Below are 20643 nucleotides of genomic sequence, written 5' to 3' on the forward strand. Positions count from 1 at the left end.
GAAAGCAGAGGGGAGGGCATGGGCCTGCAAACCTGCACAGGCAGGTTAACGGGGCGGGGGGGGTAAAAATCTCAGTGCTGTTCAAAGTTACAGGCATAGGTCCAACACAGAAGGTATTTTCTTCCCCCCCCCTTATATATCCTTCATTACCACATCGTATCCAATTATCACATGTATATTTTTGCTAAGAAAAGATAAAGCTGCTGGTGTGAATTAAGGCATGATCTGTAGAACAAGTCAAAGATCTAGGTTTTGAGGGATATTTGGTTTTATTTCCTGGTTCTGGCCAGAATGTACAAATTATATTTGTATAATAAATTGCTCACTGCATCAACCACAAAACATGAAAAAAACCGTAAGAATGGTGGATCTTGGGAATTACCAGATCAAATGAGTTTCAAGAAAACCGTATACAGAGTCCGAAGGTTTAGGCATTTATCTATGCAAATAAAACTGCTAAACAGTTTTAAAATCTTGCCTCTAAGTATCAATTTTAATGCAGCCATCAACTTTTTCTTTTTTCCTTATTTATTTTATAACCCAAAGATTTTTACCAGAGATCCCTGATAACCTATGCAGAGCAGCCAGGAGATGCAGCTGCTCCCCAAACCCCAAGAACCTTGCACAGCTCGCCTCCAAAATTTCCTTCAACCTAAGGTCAGAGAGCGATTTGCACGCCCAGCCCAACTCACAAGCGGCTGTAACTCTGGATCCAGCCTGTCTCTGCAACGAGAGGGACCAGCACAGGACATCTAACCACCGGGACCCTCCGAGGGTTTGGCCTGATCCAGGCTTCAAACTACTCAATCCAGGAATGATGAGGACAGCGGCTGTAGCTACGACTTGTAGTTTCCAAGGGAGGAATAAGGTTGCAGCACTTGCTCCAAGGTGTGGGTGGTGCATGCAATGAAAAAGCTATGCTGCTTCAGCAAGAAACCTCCTAGGAAAGCACAAAACCCTACAAGCTCAAGGTTCAGGAGGCCAGGCAAGCAAAAGGTTTAATAGTTGTAATTATCTGGAGTTTTTGCAAAGCGGTGGTGTGCGTACTTTCACACAGCCATCAGCCCTCTCACCACCCGGCTCAGCGTACCTTTGAAATTCAAACGTGCTTCGGCTGGACGGACGTTGGAGGAAGGAAGGCTCAGTCAACACCACAGCGCACGTGACTTGAAAAGCTTTTTTTGTGGTTGGCTGGGCCCTAATTTGTCAGGAAAACAAAGTAGGTCAGGGAAGAGTAAGTCCCCACTCCAGAGAGATGGAAAATCTCAGCTTTGAAAAAGTATAATAGGGGAAGCTCCCAGGTTTGTCTGGGTCTCCTGAAAACACCATTTGGGGATGTGGTGCTGCATGCCCCGGAGAGGAGCCAAGCCCAGGCTCCAATGCTTTGGGAACCAAGTCATGATCTGGCCTTTGGTGACCGAGCCCTGACAGTCCGTTCCCCACCTGTCCCCAACTTATCATAATGACTTAAGCACCAAAACTCAGCCACATAATTAGCAGAAGAAACTGAGGGTTTCTGCTGTAAGGCTATGATTAAATTAGCCATTTATGGATTTCTGAAAGAAAGGAGACTAAAATGTTTTATAGTGTAGTTAAAAGAACCAATGATTCCCTCATGTTGAACATTTCCTAATGTCAGAAGCAGGGTGGATGACATAGAAATCATAAATCCAATTGAGAAGTGTTAAAAACCACTTTAGTCTGCCAACTTACTCGAAATTCAATAAAATGGTATGGGAGGATTTATTTGTGTATGTGCAATAGATATGTGTGAAATTAAACCAGCGGAGGTGTCCGTGTGCAACACGCGCACGGCAGGGTGAGGTTCTCCATCACCCACGTATCGCAAACGGGGTAGAAAAGGGATGCAGGAAAACAATCCCAGATGACTGACCTTGGGAGGCGAGAGGAGGCGGGAGGGGATGGAGTGGGATGGCAGGATGGGGGTGGTTTCTTTGGGGCCAGTCCTGCTCTCTGGCCGGTGGTCCTATTGCACCCGCACGCTGGGGATGGCCCCGGCGCTTCCAGTGAGATTGCTATTTACTTTTGCAGCTTATTTTTTACTTCACTCATCCTGTTTAACTCAGGTTTTGCCTGCACAGAGTGGGACTTTTGAAATGACAAACCACGGCTTTGTTTTCCAGCCGGATTCCCTCCGCGTACGCTCCTCCGGTGTCTGCCTCGGCTTCCAGCTCCATCATCACATCCAACAGAGCCTGGGGCAAAGCTGGAGAAAAACACCCCGCGCATTCAATTTACAGACAGAAATAAACACCTTTTCGGCAGGTTCTACATAATCACAAAACAAAACCAGGGGAGAAAAAAAAAAACCCACCCTCAACACAACATTTTCCATGTAGTTTGTGTGCGGCAGTGACCCTTTATTTTCTTGAGGAAATAACACTATTATGGAAAGACGTCTAGCACTGGGATTTCGAATGGTGTCGCAATCTCCTTTTTTGTTTACTAAGGAGCTGGCGGTTTAGCTGCCGTGTCGCACCTCGGCAGATTGCCTGGCCGTGCCCGCGCGGGGCCGGCGCGGCTGCTCTCTCCCCAGCGATGCCGGCGCCGTGCCGCCAGACCAAAGCCATTTCGCGGTGCCGGCTGCCGGCTGCTCCGGCCACTGAGACACGCAACTTTGCCGAGCGGCGGCGGAACGGGCGAAAATTAATCAGATATGAAAATGTCTGAAGCAATAAATTAACACACAGCAGGGGGGTGATAGCTTAATCCTTCCTAGTCCAAACAGTACCTGACACCCATTACTGCTATAGGAGGTGGGACACCGTAGCAGTACTGGAGCGAAAACGATCATTCCCAACTGATTTGAGGCATTGCAATAGGTATGTAATGCGATTCTGGGAGGGAATCTGCGTGGGGTTTTATAGTGTTTGTACACCGAATCCAGGTTAACCTGCCAGTGTGTTTCCCTGGGCTTGCTTGTTTTGATTAACCTAGAGAATGGGTGCTTTAAGTTTAAGCAGAACTTTATTATTTTAAGTCTTTGATGAGTGTCTTACAATAACTGCTCATTATTCATGTAAAGGCTAATAATGTATAGCTAACACTCACATAACATAAAACATTACCATCTTCACTGGAAACATTTTTTCGTAGAATGATTAAACAACTAAGATGATAAAGTCAACATTAGCAGTCAACATCTAACAGTAAGCATCTTTATAGTAATTTAATATTTACTGCAAAGAACCAAAATACCTATTTGAAACTAATATACTGAAAGTTTCAAAATACATTTTTTAATATAACTGACATATATTTCTGCAATGCTTTCTTCCAGGAAAATAACATCAGCCTGTTTTTTAGCATTGATGGCAGATAAACAAAAATGTTGTTGCCAAGAACTTTAATGCAAAATTAAATGTCCTGGGAAACACATTTAATTTGCCGCTTTCCCTAATACTATGCCAAGCTCTTCTTTCAGGTACACCCATGTAAACCTACACTGACTTCAGCTTTTACTAGAAGGCTGGGTTTTCTTACTTTCAGTTGCATACATATTGAAACTAAAGAAACCTATGAGCTCATGGACAAATTGAGAGAGCACTTAGATACTTTTTTCCCCTTTCTTCCCCTTCTTGGCTGAAATTCAGAAATATGAACACTAGATGAAAAGACAGAATTCAGAATTTGAGCACACTTCATGCATCCCACATTTATCTGCTTGGTGCAGCCACTTGTGATACCAAGACTTTCTGACTCCTTCAGAAGGACAATAAACAATTACAATATGAAATACATAGACCTATAATAAGGGCACATTCACGTTCTGTGGGGCAGCTGACAGGGTTGGTCACCGAATTCACTGCAAGCAGCCACAACCTGCCCATAGTGCACTGGTCTGGGGACAAACGGATTCGGATCCGGTGCCCAAGCAAATACAACATAAACCCATGGCATGGGCTGAAACATCAGGTTGCAACATTATTTTTGCCCAGGTATAAAATAACCATAACTACGCGCAACTCTGTCCTCCCATGCATATGTGGCATTGATAGCTCACAGGCTGTGCAACCCAGAATCACTTTAGAGGCATTTGGAGGCAAGAAGTGAGGGTATGGAGCCTACCAGACCTGCAGATATTGGCACTGCTTCTAAAGCTCAAAGTCTACTAGCTCATGGGCTTCTTCTAGCTGGTTCTTGCCAATGGCGCGGGGTCAGCTCTGCCCATCTCATTCACCACTGAGGGCTGGACTGTGGTTCTGCTGACTGGGACTCATCACGGTCCCCTAGGAACTGCCTAAAAATGGAGTGAAATGTTAGCATTATCCAAATGGTTTCCATCTCCCAAACGCTATGGAAAAATACAAAAATATGAACATTTTGATTAGCAGCATCTCGGCTTGCCCAGGACAGCCGAGGAGGGGTGGGCAGTGGTGCAGCCCCACTGCCGTGCGCAGGCAGCCCCGACCCTGCTCCGGCAGGGCACGCTGCTATGAAAGCACAATTCATCTCCCGGTGATGGACACTTTAGAGCAGTGTTTCTCAACTGTTTAAAGTTGAAAGAGCATCAAACCCTTTTGAAGCAAACCTACAGATCACCTTGGAAAGTGTCATCACAACTATCTCCCTCTGCAATCCGGGGCCAAAACTTCGTCCGCTCACTGATTGCGTTTGCTCCCTTTTCAAGCCGTTTGGCTTTTTGTACGTGTGAGAGCACATGGGTGCGTTTGGTCACCCCAAACAGTGCCCCAGATCACTTCCTAATGTCATATGGCTCACCAGTGGCTCCAGGACCAGGAGAAAATAAAAGTAGGCTGCAGTATTGAAAAAATGATGTATGTCCGCATTTATAGCTAACGAAATCTTAGGCATAACAGACTTGATTCTTCACCTCTTTGCAGCACGTACATAGTGGTTCGCACTTGTGAAAATCCAGAACAAACTCGACGTTAATGCTACCTCTCTGACAAGGTAGTTTTATATACTCAATTACCACTGCATTATCTTTCATCTCTACTATATGTGAAAACAGTAAGAACCAAATATATTTCACTTACAGTTCCTTCATTCAGAAGAGTTTGCCTTTGTCTTCCTTTACTCTATTCACTGACAGCAAACTTCATGAATTAACTGGCTCATGGTATAAGTCATGCATGGAAATCCAATATAACCTCTTGGCTATAAGCAGTAACACTTCGCTTATCGTACACTAAAAGAATTTTTACTAGTTAATTAAGATTTGTTTGCTTAATTTTTTTCAGGCAGTTCGGGATGTTGCTGTTCTGTCATTTGGCTGGGAAAATCGTGATGTATACACTGTATAAAAGTGCCAAAATAAGAAATGTTAGACTGCAGTGTCTATGGTAGTAAATCTTTTTTGTAATCCTAACTTCATATTTCCATTGAATTGTTCCTCTCGAGCTGTGCAGACAGTTGAAGTATTTGAGTATAGTCACATATGCTTTGCTGCTGCTAACAGCCTAAAGTTAGTAATCTGGAGGCACACATACGGTGCAGAGTGTGCTGTTGGCACTCCTCAGGCTGCAAAATATTACAGCGTACCTTATATAGTGCTTGCTTTCGAAATTTCCTTTGCACTTTGTTTACTATATATTCCAATAGTGTAATATTAAACAAAAACAGTGTGTCCTGTGCCAGAATGATTGATTACTACACCATGGCAAGGTCACCTCCTAGGAACAGGCTGAGTGCAGTAAGGGCTGTCTGACTCATACAGTTAACACTATATCCGCATTGTATGAATGTCACCAGCAATCCAGTGATTTATTGCTTGGAAGGCTCTGTTCAATTTTTTCTGCCTGACCAAATTGCACATTTTCTAGAAAAAGAAGCAAAAATATTTCAGCACATGGATTACCCCAAGTTCTCATTTCTCCCACTAGGTTCAACGAGTCTTTTCAAAGATGCTGATCATCAAAACCTCATATTTTTCACTTTTTTCCCACCCTCTTATGCCAGATATTTGGCAAAAATGATTATTATACTAATGAAAAGGTGCAGCATAAGATTAAGGGGTTTTTAATCAGATTTTGGTAACATCTGTGGGCCAGGAATAAGGGCAGCTGTATGTTCTGTTTCTTAATTTTAGTAAGATTTACTCTGGGTATAAAATGTTAGCCTCAGGCAAAATTTAAATGGCTTAAAAGAAAAGAAATGATAGTCTTACAGAAACTACCTAACTCAAACTGTTTGAAAACAGTGACTGAGATTAATCCCTTTTGCTCTAAGAAATTCCTACTTTTTGACAAAGAAGATATAATTATAGATTGAGAGAAATGACTTTCAAAATTAACATTCCAGCAGACCCTGACATAATAGATACATTCATTCCTGGTGTATCTGCATGGAAATCAAAGGAGATACATCATGTTTGAATCTGGGCTTTTATTTTTAGAACATACAGCACATTTGCGGCGTGCTGGCTCGCTCGCGCCCCGCGCACGGGGGGAGAGATGTAACTCAGCCCCGCACCCAGCCGGGGAACCAGACCTGGGGCCAACAAAAGAGGACGGGGTTTGGGAAGGCATTTGGGTGCCTAAAATCCAGGCAGGTGGAGGAGAGGTGGGTGTTGCAGCATTTTCAAAAATCACTTTTTTCTGTAGGCATCTGCATCTTTAGGTGTCTTTTCCACACCTTTAAGATCTGCTTTCTGTTTCTCTTTCCATCTCATGCCACCTTTGTATCATTAGGCCTCAGTCCTCACGGGAAAAAAAAAAGATCAATGGAAAATATGGGGTTAATATAACCCTTCATCTCAAAGAACAATAAAAAATAGCTAGGTAATGTATCTTAACAAACACTACATAATGCATCAATTAATGCTGCATCTAGCGAACTGTATCTGACGCAAGAACTGAGATATGTTGGGTCTCCTGAACCCATTGCAATTACTCTGTTTTTTCTATTATGACAATAAGCGTATCTGTGCAATGAAATTCCCATTACCTACCTGCCCTTCAAAGCGCTTTCTGAACATCAGCTCAGAGACCACGATTTAGGAAGCAATGACTAGAACCATCTTGAGACATTAAAGAGTGTCTTCCAGATCTTAGCACCATTTCTGTGCCAAGACCAACATTTCCCCCCGCAGTCTTCTCTCGCTCTTGTTTATACCTGTGGACTAATTTTAATTTTAAATGGGAAAGAAAATTAATTTGGGGTGAAAGAGAGCAAGGATCTAAGCACAGGTAGGTATGCCATACCTCTGGTCCACAAAGTCCAAAAATGTTCCAGCTCAACACGGACGAGTTCATTGATTCAGCTCAATCCAATGAAACAAACAGAAGAAAATGCAATGAAACAAAGCAAAAGTCAGTTCCCCAAGCTGAACAAACCCTACAGCAGGGGGTGGATCACGGAGCCTCCACCCCGGGAGCCGCTGCCACCATGCCGCGGTGCTGCCAGGAGCTAATTCAGCAGCAGCTCCATTACCACCTACATGTGACTTCGGTCATACTTCATCTTCTAATTGATATCTGCCATTGCCTCATAACTAACGATGACTAATGGTAATATCTAGAAAGACAAATAAAAGCTAATGCAAAACCATACCGTGGTGCAGTTTCCTTTGGAAAGCTATCGGGCCATTAAGAAGCAATTCGAAGCGAAGATTGATGTGCCCTGGGGATTGCTCCCAGGGATGCGGTGAACCCCTGGGGCCCAGGGGCATCCCACTCGCTGCACCGCTCCAGAGGAGGGCATGCTCTCCAACCCCCTCCGGCTGTGCCGGTTGGTGCCACACCGGAGCACCGGAGCACAGCCAGGCCCTGGCACCTCGCTGGCTCTGCCAAAGGCAGACACCCAATTGCACCGAGATGCAGCCACCACCATGCCCAAGGAAGTCAGCATCCCGCAGCGATGGCATCTTGCTTTCTCTGATGTGGGTATTTCTGCTTTTTTACCCACCAGGTGCTGTGCCACAGTGTGACTTCTTGGATCTAAAATATCAAGGAATTAAATTCCCAAGTGCTATAGACGGACAATGACAAGAAACACGGCTTGTTTTCAACAGGTAGCACCTCATACACACAAAACCAGACTCGGTTTATAACAACGTAATGGCTTGATTAAACATGCTGATTTTTCACGAGAGTCATCTATACCATTTTGGAAAAGTTATGCTCTTTTAATTACAAAGTTTATGTCACCCAGTGCAATTTTAATGTAATGAAACATTAAACTGGACCTTGTGCTTGATGTAAGATAAAATTATTCATTGAATATTAGACCACTAGGCCACCTACTGTTCTTTTACAAATGGTTGAACTATCACGGGGTTACAGAACTTAACATGTAAATTGCAGCAGAAGTTATAATTTCTGTTGCAAATCCCAAAAGACTGTCATTTAAGTCAAATATATGAGTGAAATTTTGCCTCTGTGCTGTAATAATGCAGGGAAAATGACCAAAATCTGAACATATCTAAAGTAATTATTAACCCAATAATAATGCACTTTTAGTTATTTAATCAAGAGCCTTAAAAATTATTAATGGCAAGTTCTTCTTATAAAAATGGAGTTTTAAACACTGGCATTTAATTTTAGGGATAACAATACTTGATCTAGCCCATTAGTGAGATCTTTTGTAAAGCCAAGCAGCCTGTGCCTTTCAGAGCAATTCCTGCTCGTCTTTGAGATCATTACTCTCACATAAGCAAGAACAGCTTTATAAAATAATCTTTCTTAAAGTGAATTTAATATTTAACTGCACGCTGAAAATCTTGAGTAAGTTCAGTTAGATTAAAAAAAAGGGATTGAAATCCCCGCGTAGAGCAGATTTGCATGGATCCTGCTCAGAAGCCCGTTAAAATCCACCGGATCGTTTCCCTTCATCCCCAAAGCCTGCGGATCGGGTGTGTGAATAGGAGAGGGCAGTTGCAGGAAAATCATTCGCAGTGCCTGAGCTTGCCTCCCAGCCGCTGCCGAAGAGGAATCTGAGCAGGGACTGTGCATCACCCTGAATCTGTAAGAATAGCACCTTTCCTGTCACTCTTTGTCCCTTCATTTTTAAACGCTATTGGGTCAGGAACAGGCAATTTACATTTTTATATAATCTTTGCTCAGGTGATTCAGCCACTCTGACGTTTTAGCATTTTGTGTGCAGCTTCGGGTTTCGCCTACCCTCCTCGGGCATTTCCATAGGATGGGGGTCTGCCATCCTCGCAGCTGATACAGATCTATTTAGCTTCTCCCCCTTGCCATACCTGCAGCCTGTAGCAGGTTGTCAGGGAATGAATTTTCATTTTCTCCCCCGTGAGTCCATCACGTGGCTGTCACCAGAATTTGCTCTGTCTGAAGTCCTCCATCCCCCTGATTTATGGCTGGTTGATGAGAGGTTGGAGGGCTCTCAGTGTAGCAATAATCTGCACCCTGGTCCGGCACCCATCTAAAGTTAGGATTTCCGATCTAAATATTTAGTCCCCGTGGTACGGCAATCACTTACAAAATTATTAAATAACTTTTCGTCGGACCAAACACCTTTGGGATGTTTTTCTAGGTCAATATTCATCAGCAGACCCCGAATGTAAAGGTTAAGTGCACATTTCCTCTGCCAAATAAGAATGAATTTCAAACCTGATTGATTCTGGTCATGGAAACCGTAAATACTTACTCCAAATGGTAGATAGGTTACTAAGTCCACTCATTTCCACATCTGATATCGATAATACTCTGCTTCCCCCTTATCAGCCCCTCTCATATTTCACCGGAGCGAGCGGCGCGCGGGGAGCCGGCCGTGCCTGTCGGGGCTGGCTGATGGCCCCTGCCTTCCCCCGCGCCATTCTTCAGTGGTCCTTGAATCTTTCACCCCTGTCACTCCTCTTTCATCATTATCTGAGGTGATCGGTCAGCCCTGTGCCACCACCTGTCTCTTCGATCCGATGCCAACAGTGCTCCGGAAAACTGTCACTCCCGAGCTCCTTCCATTTATAGTGAGTCTCATTAACACCTCTCTTCCCTCTGGCCATGTGCCACTACAATTTAAGATGACTGTTGTTACTAAACACGCACAAAAAAATATGTTAAAATAGCGTTAAGAGCCTGATTTAAATCTATTAAAGCCTGACAATTTGGAGTTAAAATCTCCCTCCGTGTCTGCGCATGGTTAGGGGGGTGCGTACATTTTATATTAATGTATTTATACCTGTATAAATATATATATATGCATGTATTCCCCCTCCCGCAGCTTCCCCTCAGCCTCGGCATTGCACCTCGTCTGGGAACAAATGCCGCTGCCGGCCCCAGACACAAAGCCCGAGTAAAGAGGATTTATGCCGGGGACATAAAGGTGGCCGAGGGAAGGGAGAGGAGAGGTGGCGGCGGCACTCGGGTCCGCAGTGGTCCTGAACCCGCAAAGCAGCTCAGCGTGCATTTATATTTAAGCACGTGGGCAATCCCGTTCAAGAGAACGACTCGTACAGATTAACCCCCTGCGTGATGCTGCCTTCGTTTCTTTTTACCTTGATTTTCCTGTCCACGAGCAAATGGGGATAATAATACCTAGATAATAACCACAGTCCCAGAGCGCTACCCTGGAAGGACACTGTGAATGTACTCAAGTTACCTTTAGAAAAAAATGTTTTTAAGCTTTTAGGCACCCAAAGATGCTTTAATGATTGAAATGATATAAGCAGTATCAGGAGTGTGGACAACCTCGGAGCTGTGCAGGCGCGTGGTAAAATTTTTCCACTCTGTTTACATAATTTCAATCCCTTTTGTGAGCTATTAAAGACCACTCAGATGGTTTTTAACTGGCAACTGGTTTTCTTGCACTACCTTCACCCTTAAAATGAGTTAGGATTTTCTTCTCACCAACTCTTCTAAAACAGTGCTTGTTTAGAAGGCAAAAATAAGAAAAGGGTATGAGCAATTAAAAAGAGTGAAACCAAAGGGTTTCTCCCCTTTTGGGAGGCCAGGCCAGCACAAACAGTATTTTGCAGAAGCAAGCCCTACTGCCAGGGACAGGCAGGGACAGGCCTTTGCAGCTCACGCATGCTCCCGTGTCCCTGCGGGAGGACCTTCCACGGCCACCGCTGCCACCGCCTGCCCTCCCGGTAAAAGCCCTGGTGGGGATGCCCTGGAAATACAGACGTAACCACAGACTTCTTCAGGATGACCTGGTGCTTACGACTAAGCACCTGCATAAGCCTTAACAAGGTCTGGGGCTTAAGGAGATTTCAGACCTCGAAAGGTTTGTTCTGCTGAGAAAAAGGCATTTGGAAAGCTAAAATTCAGTGGGGTGGGTAGCAGGGACTACCTGCTCCCACAGGGCAATGGGCACCCGCGTGTGGTTTTGCACATCTAAACTGTTCCAGTGCAATCAACGTTTTACATGCAAAATAGTGCTGGCACAATTTTAGTGGTTCTTTTTGAAAATATAGCCTAAAATGCTGTATGCTTTTTAGGAAAACTTTATATTAAAATCAAGTGACAGGAAGGATTTTATCTTTTATAAAGTCTCAGCATACTAAGAAGCATAAACATATATAGCAGTTTGCCAACTCAAAAATAAAACATAGTGCTTTTTATTGGATTGGATTCAACCCAAAACCTCGGGTTTGACCACCCCAAACTCTGAGAATGTACAAGAACCTGAATTTAGAGCTAAAGCCAAATTTTGCTACTGGTTCTTGTTTTAATACTGAACAATGTTTTAATAACGAGCCCACTCTTGGACATCCAAGCTTCAATTAGTCTTAAAACATGAATGCTCCTCTCCAGCAGGCAGCTGCCTGCAAGCAGAGGGGCTGCCTGTACCGAGCTCCCTGTAGATTAAGGTCTCAGCGAGAGAAGGGCAAGGAGCACCAAAAGGCAAGGAGAAAACAATCTTTTATTTCTTTTTTTTCTCTGCATTTTAGAAACGGCACAATTTTTTTTTTTTTTAAATCTATAGAATATTTACATACAGATTGAGATCTCGAATGCCAAATCTGAGTGTGGAGTGAATTGGTTTCGCCAAGTTACACACTGTGGAAAATAAACCTTTGTGACAGAAGCACTCCTACGAGCCTCTGCGTGAATGGGGAATGCTGTAGCACTCATCCTCCAGGCAGGCTCCAGTTACATTCCCGATCTTCAGATGTTCTCTTCCAATACGCGGAGTTTAACGAGGTAAGGTTATATCTAGTAACGCTGAGCTCCATCTTTGTGTTCAGGCTAAACCACTGGAATAAAGCCTTTCCACTTCTTGCTATTTACTGTCTATCAAAATGCTTTCTCAAGTGTGGAGTTAGGGACCACCTGTGCCCACCGGCTCAGCAAAGCAAAACGTGCATGCAGTGGATGGAAATGAGAGATGAGTCAAGCCACAGCTCTCAAAGTAGCACTCAAGCAATTCACATAAATTTCATCAACAGACGGACATGCTCTTTCGTACCTTCACGTGTCTCTCTGCAAACTGTGAAACTCTGGCACCTCTGATGCCAGTTTTAGTGTCATCTACCTATTTGCCTCGCAAAGCCTTTTGAGAACAGGTTGTGAAGTGTATTGCATCATTCACAATAATCCGATTGAGAAATTTAAAATGTGGACATCCAAAGGCATGATTCATTTTTTTCTGATTATTTTCCTCTTTTTGATCACTTATCTACATGTAAACAAATTATGAATATAAGTAAAAATGTTTTAATGCTTTCGTGTTAAACATGCCTTGGCTCTGTACAAGCTGCAGCATTTCTTCTCCTGGCTATGAAATGGCACCTCCAAAACGTGTTGGTGCTATAGGTGATGTCAACGTGGACACTCAGGAGAGGGGCGTGGTCAGATGGCACCTTCCCTTCTGTTTCTGAGGGTACCATTCCCCACACACACACCTCTACACTGTATTGTATCGCATGGAAGTACAAAAGCAACTCTGAAACGAAACCGAAGCTCAGCACCGCAGAGCAAGGCACAGCCTTGCAGACCTCGTGGTGCGGCGTAAGCAGCGACTCCGCACAAAGCCCTCGCTGCACCGAATGTTTTGTGGCATCTTTCTGTCATGTCCATGTCGGGAATTGTATTTCTGCTCCTGAAGTTTGCTTTCAACATTATTGATCATGCAATCTTGTTCTATGACCTGGAACATGTCTGTCAACAGCGTTTCTTAGTCTTACAATGTCCAAAGTCGCAAAGGAAAGTTACTGTCATGAGCTCGGGGAGAAGTCATGCTTTATGGCTACTCCAGTGCATTAAAGTGCACTAGATTTGTCCATTTGCCAATCATCACTTATTTACTTTTGCGGCGTTAAATAATCCAAACGCAGCGACTACAGATTGATTGTCAGGCTCACGATACCTCGTTATCGTTTCCTTGGAGCAGCCCGGGTGCCGCGCTGTCAGCGGGGAAGCCCAGGCGTGGTGTGGCACAGCCACCCAAGCTCGGTCCTGCCTCCTCTGCTGCTGACCTCGTCACTAAGGTCTGGCCTGATAGGAATTAGACAAAAGAAAAAGGCTTTAATGTGTTTATGCATATGTTTTTTATGCTTACAAAAAGCATAAAAAATGCTTTGTGCTTTTTGTCAACATTCATCCCAATGTTACTTGTCTAATTATGAACAGCATCGGGTTTGCTATTTATTATTTTTCCTTCCATCCTGCATGCTTCATATTCCACCTTAAAAGTAACCTCTGTTATGATGCTGACACCAAAAGAAAAATCTGTGATGGTTAAGAAGCTGTTGTACTGTTAGTGCTGCTTATCCTGCTCACAGGCAATGGTTGTTACTTTTTTGCTTCCCTTATCCAGGTCTTGTACCTGTATTCACAACACATAACGCAGTGAGATCCTCACTCCCAGTACCAGTACCGGTAAGTACAAATAACATCCAAAGGCAAGCCAACATGCAGGTACTTTTCTCACATTTCCTTTTTTTTTTTTTCCCCCCAGATACAGGAAAAGTTGTTAAAGCTAGAATTGCAAGCACAAGTCATTCGTCAGCAAGGAAGAAAGGAACAGCAACAGTATTTGAAGACGGTAGTTTTAATTATGCATTTCTGTTCCACAGAGTTAATTTTTTAACCAAGTTTTCAAATGGCTTCTAATTACATATGTCATGTTTTAGGTGTATCTCAATCCAGAATGAGTTTGAAATACTGGCCTTGCATATACCAGTCCAAAACCTCACCTAAAATCTGTCCTTATATAGTCTGTGAATAGTATTTTTGAAAGAAAACAAAATCCTCATTCGCAGTCTCTGGCTAAATCGTCAGCAGATGACCATCACATATCAAAAGTAAGCTCTTCTTAAACACAAATGAACACAGAGGATGGCATGAGGAGCAAACTCCAGCACTCCCACGAACATTCATGCTTCTTAGTGTTTTGAGACTAAATAAGGCTGAGGTGAAGGTATCTCCCTGTCTCTACAACCTCTTCACAGGTTTTAAATAAAAACAAAAGAAAAAGGTTATGCTTGGCTCAAAATCATCTGCTGTCACAGGTCAACGGGTTTCATGCCTGTTGGCATGCCAGATTTGTACGGTCCTCATATTTAGCTATAGGAGTTGCTACCATACAGTGCGAATAATGAATTGCAATTAATTTATTTCATTAAATGGGTTATCAAGACATTTTTCCATAATGTCAGAGAAGGGAATTTTCCAGTAAGCATTTATTTGATGCTTAGTGTAATAAAGTTTTAGGTCCAACTGTACTACAAGTAAGTATCAGCAATAGCAGTAAATAATAATAATATTCTCCACACAGCAGCAAGATCCTACTTGCCTTGACAAAAAATGCTTATGCCGACTGTAGCTCACCTATGGACCATGAATTTACTGGGAATTGGGCATGTGAGAGTTTCGCAGCCCCTGGTATATGCAGATGCACAAGCCCTGTTCCCCACACCAAAGGTCCAAAAAAGATTCATAAGGTTTTCCTTTTTCTTTTATATTGTCTTTAAATCAGGGTGTCAGTAATGAAGGTAGGTCAGAAAAGCATATCCAGAGCCCAGATTTTTGCAGTTTGCCACCGTCTAACATGCATGGCGTCTCCATCCAACTGTGCCTGTAGACAAGGCTTCCAGGAGGTGTTAGGGAGCTTCAGGTTGGGGGAAAAAAAAACGATGCTGCAAACATGTAGCTCTAATTGGAAATTTAGAATACAGGAAGCCACTTTGTTAATGGCACCATAACGTTACCCGAAGGTGTCCGAGGGTGTCGTGCACACTGGGACGTCGGGGGACGAGCAGCCTTTCAGTCTTCATTTGGCCTTTCTTGCAGCTCCCACCAAAGTCCCTGCTCCAAACGCGTTTGCATTCGAGCCTCTGACCTGCTGATTTGTTTATTTTTGTTCTTGATTTGCCCATCTGCTAATGTTTGTTTTGTCATTTGTTTACTTCAAGTTAATGTTTCTTTGATTTTATTGTGGAGCACTATGAGGTCCTAAATGATATGGGCATGTATAAAAATAAATGATGGTTATTTATCATTATCGTTATTGCACTTGGCCAGGCCTTTATCTCACTGAAGATACTGCTGTCTTCAGGGGCCTCTGAGATTTTAATTTTAATCTTGGGGAGATTTCTAATTTCTAGGATATATCCCTAATAATGAGCTGCCTAAGAAAACTGTGATCATAATTTTCCTGAGCATATGATGAGACGCATTAATGATGACAGGTAGAAGCAACCCAACCCCCTAAATGCCACTTTCCAATGCAGCGTTGGACTCTTTCTACCACTTTAACTATTAGTATAAAAAACAAAGAGCAAATACACATGAAATTTGTGAAAGACTTGTAGAAATTCAAGCTGTCCCCAATAAAGTGGAGAATAACAGCGCGGGTTAAAGAGGAGGGAATACAGTAAGCAAAGTACCTGCCTGGCAGAGGGACATGGGAGAAGGTTAACCAAGTTAATCTTCCCCCATTTCCTCCACTCCTCGCTCAAGGCCTCCAGGCTGAACCGTCATTAGGAACCATATAATTGACTCATCCACAGGATTTCCTTTTTGTGTTCTGAATTATGGCAGATTTTCCACATTCTTCTTTTTTTTTAATTTTAAACATCTGAAGCATTAAAACAGCGGGAATCCTTCATCTACAGGTAGAAGATTTGTCCTATTAGTGAGAACGCAGAGCCATTTCTAATTCAGGACACCGCTACCACATATTCCCCAGCACCATTAAAATCTGCTGATTAACCAATGGACCAATGGATCTCCGTGTGCTATACAGCTGTCACATCAGATGTTTTCTCTGCTACAATTGGTGTGTAATTTTGCTGGGTTTAAGTGCAGAAGAGGGGAATTTCCTTGTGATGGTACAAATAATTCATCATGGGCTATGGCTCAAGATTGTTATGAGGGAAAGAAATATCTCACAGTTATACTGTAGTTCATCCTACACCTGACAAGAGAGTGTTTGGCACATATAGTGGAAGCTTGATAAAATGTTTTAAAATCAGACACCGAAAAAGAATTGCAAAAGAAATTCTTCTTCAAAATCATTTTGTGCTGAATTATTTCTTTTTACTTGAAAGCCCCGTTAATATACAGGAAGCATAGCAGGTCTGCTATTAAGTGTGTGCGAAAAACCAGCATAATCACTCATTTCATAGAAAGACGCCTTCGTTTTTGTTTTGTTTTCCAAACTGATTTTAGAAACAGAGAGAAGCATGTCCTATAGCAAACGGTATAAAACAAATGTTGCTAGCTTTGCTTCATTATGTGGTACATTGTAGTTTTATGCATGTACGCTGTGTGAACAAGAGGGTTAAAAGTTAAATAGTAGCCTAGGGCTAACACACTTGCAAGCTGAACAGGTACAAAATAGGCTTTTGTTGCTTTCAAACTATTACTGTATGTCTTTAGCAGAAACTAACATAACGGGCATCTGTGTGCAAAAATGTATTTCCTTACGGTTTCAGGTATTATGAAATGGGACTACTTTAATGGCTGAAATGCCCATATGACCTTTAATCCAAAGTCGTAAATTTGTCAGTGTCTGCAACTGGCAGGATATCATTCCTAATGAGGCTAGTTTTTAGGACTTTGTATATCAAGAGTACCATCGGAGAGTAACACGGAAAGCAACCTCACGTGAATTCGGGCATACGGTATTGGTAAATCATTAAAGGGAAAGAAAAGAGAGAGCTGTGACGAGAGTGTCATTACAATTTCGCATAAAGTAATGAAGAAATAGCGAAACACGGCGAGCCCAGGTTATTCTATATTTCATAAAATGATAAATAACTGCTAGTCATGTTTATGTATAATGAATTACAATCCTGCTACATTTACCTTAGTAACATTTTACAGAGGTTGTATTTTACTCCCAACTACCAATTATGTCATCATCCTGGCATTTACCTGGACGTAATGATACACAGCAAACCCATTCTTGCAACATAACTCATTGCTTAAAAGTGTTTGCAAAGCCATACGGCATCCTGTATACTCATAATGACTTGGATATTGCTATTAAATTTTACAGATTAAAGTTTACTAAATCTTAAAGTCTTGCACCGGTTCCAATATTTCTTATTAATCCTAAAGGAAAAGATGCTCAGCTATTTAAATGTCAAAAACTATGTAGCCCTCTTTAAAAATAAAAAGAAACAACCCAAGCCAGGGAAAGGGTACTTATTAAACAAAGACATACAGCAACGTAACTATCTCTGCAACTTCAGAATTAAGCCGTACACAAATTTTAATGGTTGGTTTGACCCATCATGGGAAGTTTCTTGCTCCATCATTGTTGTTTCTGTGGAAAACAAGCTGGGAAGGGCAGAGACACTTCCCAGCATCTCGGTGCAGGTTTCATTTCAGCAGAACTCAAAACCTCAGTCAGAAATATCTACTGTAACATTATCTTACATTTATTCAATTTAATTTCAGTTTGAGAAGGATAGCATATAGATCTTTTTATAAGCTTGTAAGGTCACCAAATTTAAATTAAAGTGACCTCTTTTAAAGCACATTAATAAAAGTACTATGTGGAGGGAAATTTAATATGAATGGTTAAAATGCATGGAATTCAGATTTTACTGTCAAACAGCTCAATTAAACAAATTGAATTTTTAAGCAACAAAAGGGAATTGAATCAAATTAGAAACAGAGTGGGATCTGAAATGTGGACATTTATGAGTGATAGTCACAGGGCCCTCCAGCAGTGAGTTTTCTTTATTTGTTGCCTCAGCAGTTAGAGGGGTTGGCAGGCTGCAACACAAAAGGATAAAAATGTTCACCATTGAAACACAGTTTTTGGCTCCCAATAAATCATCTGTCACTTCATCACAGCCCAGTAGATAATGAGCAATAAAGTTTTCACACTCAGGCAATGAGGAAGCAGACACAAGAAATACAGCTAAAGCTGCTGTCTTTCTTTTCTGTAAACACAAGGTGCTTTGTATAATAAATGACCTCTGGATTTCTGGAAAAGAATAATTCCAGCCTCAGTAAAATAAACCATTTGATACACTAAAAAAAGCAAAATCTAATAACATTACTTAGTTCCTTTAATGAAAGAAATAATCACATTATATATATGAGCTGCAGCCATCTATAACAGGAAGAGATTCCAGGGTATTACCTCTGAAGTTGTCTCTCTACTGCCAGCAAAGCACATTGCTGAAAATACAATAAAGCTGCACAATAATTTGAAGTGTGATTGTTTGCAGAGATTCAGGAGACATTTGTGTTTGGAGCCCGATCCTGAGAGATTTTCTCAGCCGTACCTCTCTAGCAAGGCTGGATGCCCAGCGCTTCCCCGGGGGCATGCCGCACCGCGAAGGACCTCTGAGGGTGTCCCAGCAAGAAGACGCAGTATCATCAGGCCAAATTAATTGCAAACATGTCTGCCCTTGACCTGGAAATTTTTCAAAGTGTTATTTTTAACAGTATTTTACCTTACTCTGGTACATTCCGATTGCTGTTTTGGTGAACATTTTGCAGTTGTTATGCCACAACCCAAGCAAAAACTGTGCTCCTAAGTTCACAATCACTTTTTTTTGTTGTTTTTTAATCTGAAGTTTCAACCCGCTTCAGCTTACTGGTAGTGTTAAGCATACTCATAATTCAAATTTCACATGAAAGACATTTTAGCAAGGGTACCTGGGATGGCTGCATACAAAGTCTACTTCACATGCAAACTGTATCAGCCAAAAAGTAACGACGCAGCCCGTAAAACACATAAAATATATCATACATTGATCTACATTTTCACTTTATATCAGCATTGGAAGCAACCTGAAGTAAAATAATACCAGATATTCTTGTCATATGCAAATGACAACTTAATATTTGCATAATATGTCAAGGTAGAAAAATGCAAATAAACTTTGGTGAAGTCTGTATTTTTGCCATTCTCTTATATAGCTAATTAGCAACTTGAAAGGAAATTGAAAGCTCCTCTTTTTTGAACAGTATGTCAGCTAAAAAAAGGCACTGAAGCCTGCTTATTGCTAGACCATGTAACAAGAACAATTAACATATCCATTTTATTGAACTGCTTACACTGATCCATAGCCGTAAAGGTTGTTTATCGGCTTCCGAAGTTGAATACGAAGATACAGTCCTGTTAGAACAAAGGTCACACAAATGTAAATGAAAAAGGCCATATTCTGCTATTAGAATGGTGTAAATCTAGGCAAGCTTGCCTGAGATAAATGAAACCTTGGATTTACCCCAATGTACCATAAAGCGGAACCGGGCTCCAAAAAGCTACACGGATGGACCTTCACAATGAGAAATATGTGAAAAAGGCTTTTCAGGAGCTCAAAACCTGTCTTAGTTCATTACAAGGTCTTAATACTCTGTGTGAAGGCTTATACTGTATTCTTTTTATAATATTAAGGATGTATTATTTATACCTACTGTAGCCATGCCATAGAATACATGAGTAGAGTTTGTTTAGCAACAGAGTGAAAAAATATTTGCTACAGGAGCAGTCTGGCAATATTGCTTGTTAAGGCATGCTATTTGTAAGCAAATTTATATGAAAAGTATGCAATGTCTAATACTAAACTACTCCAGCCCCAGACTGAAGGGTGATTTTACAAACGTCCTGCAGCACTCAATCATTCCTTCATTTTAATGTCTTTATTTTATGATTTTGTTGATGAAATACTACTTACCCAGTGCTCAAAATTCCTTTTAGGCTGCAGGCACTGGCTAGTTGACACGGCAAGCCATATTTTACAGCTATATATTTCAGCTTTCTCTGTCCAAGTTGGAGGACACAGTAGCCAAGATGGTTTTTCATAGTAGAAATATATTTTCATATTTATTTATTGATTTGACTAATGTATCTATTTTTCAATTCACATGCTTATGTTTCAATCCATTAAAATGATTCATGGTCAAATAATATGTTATTGCAAGTACAAAGAGGAGATAAAACCACTGTACACTGGCTATAACACAAGAATAAAAATAATAAAAATCCATTGCATGATTAAATATAGTTTTTAATCCCCAAATGATCAAGAGTAAACTGATGTTTTTAATTATTTTTCTTTAAAATGAGTTGGGTTTTTTTCTAAGTAAAATGCAATTACCGATTAAATAAGTTCTCAGGAATAAATATTCTTTCCCAATCTAAGTGCTCAGTGTAAAACTAACATAAAGCATCAAATTACTACCAAAATAAAAAACTCAAAAGGCTTTTAATCAGTTAAAATGAGAGCTAAATGGCAACTGAACTAAATGTGCCTGTCACCTCCAGGTCAGGGCTGGAGTAAAG

Source organism: Calonectris borealis, chromosome 7, assembly GCF_964195595.1.
Source record: "Calonectris borealis chromosome 7, bCalBor7.hap1.2, whole genome shotgun sequence".
NCBI lineage: Eukaryota > Metazoa > Chordata > Aves > Procellariiformes > Procellariidae > Calonectris > Calonectris borealis.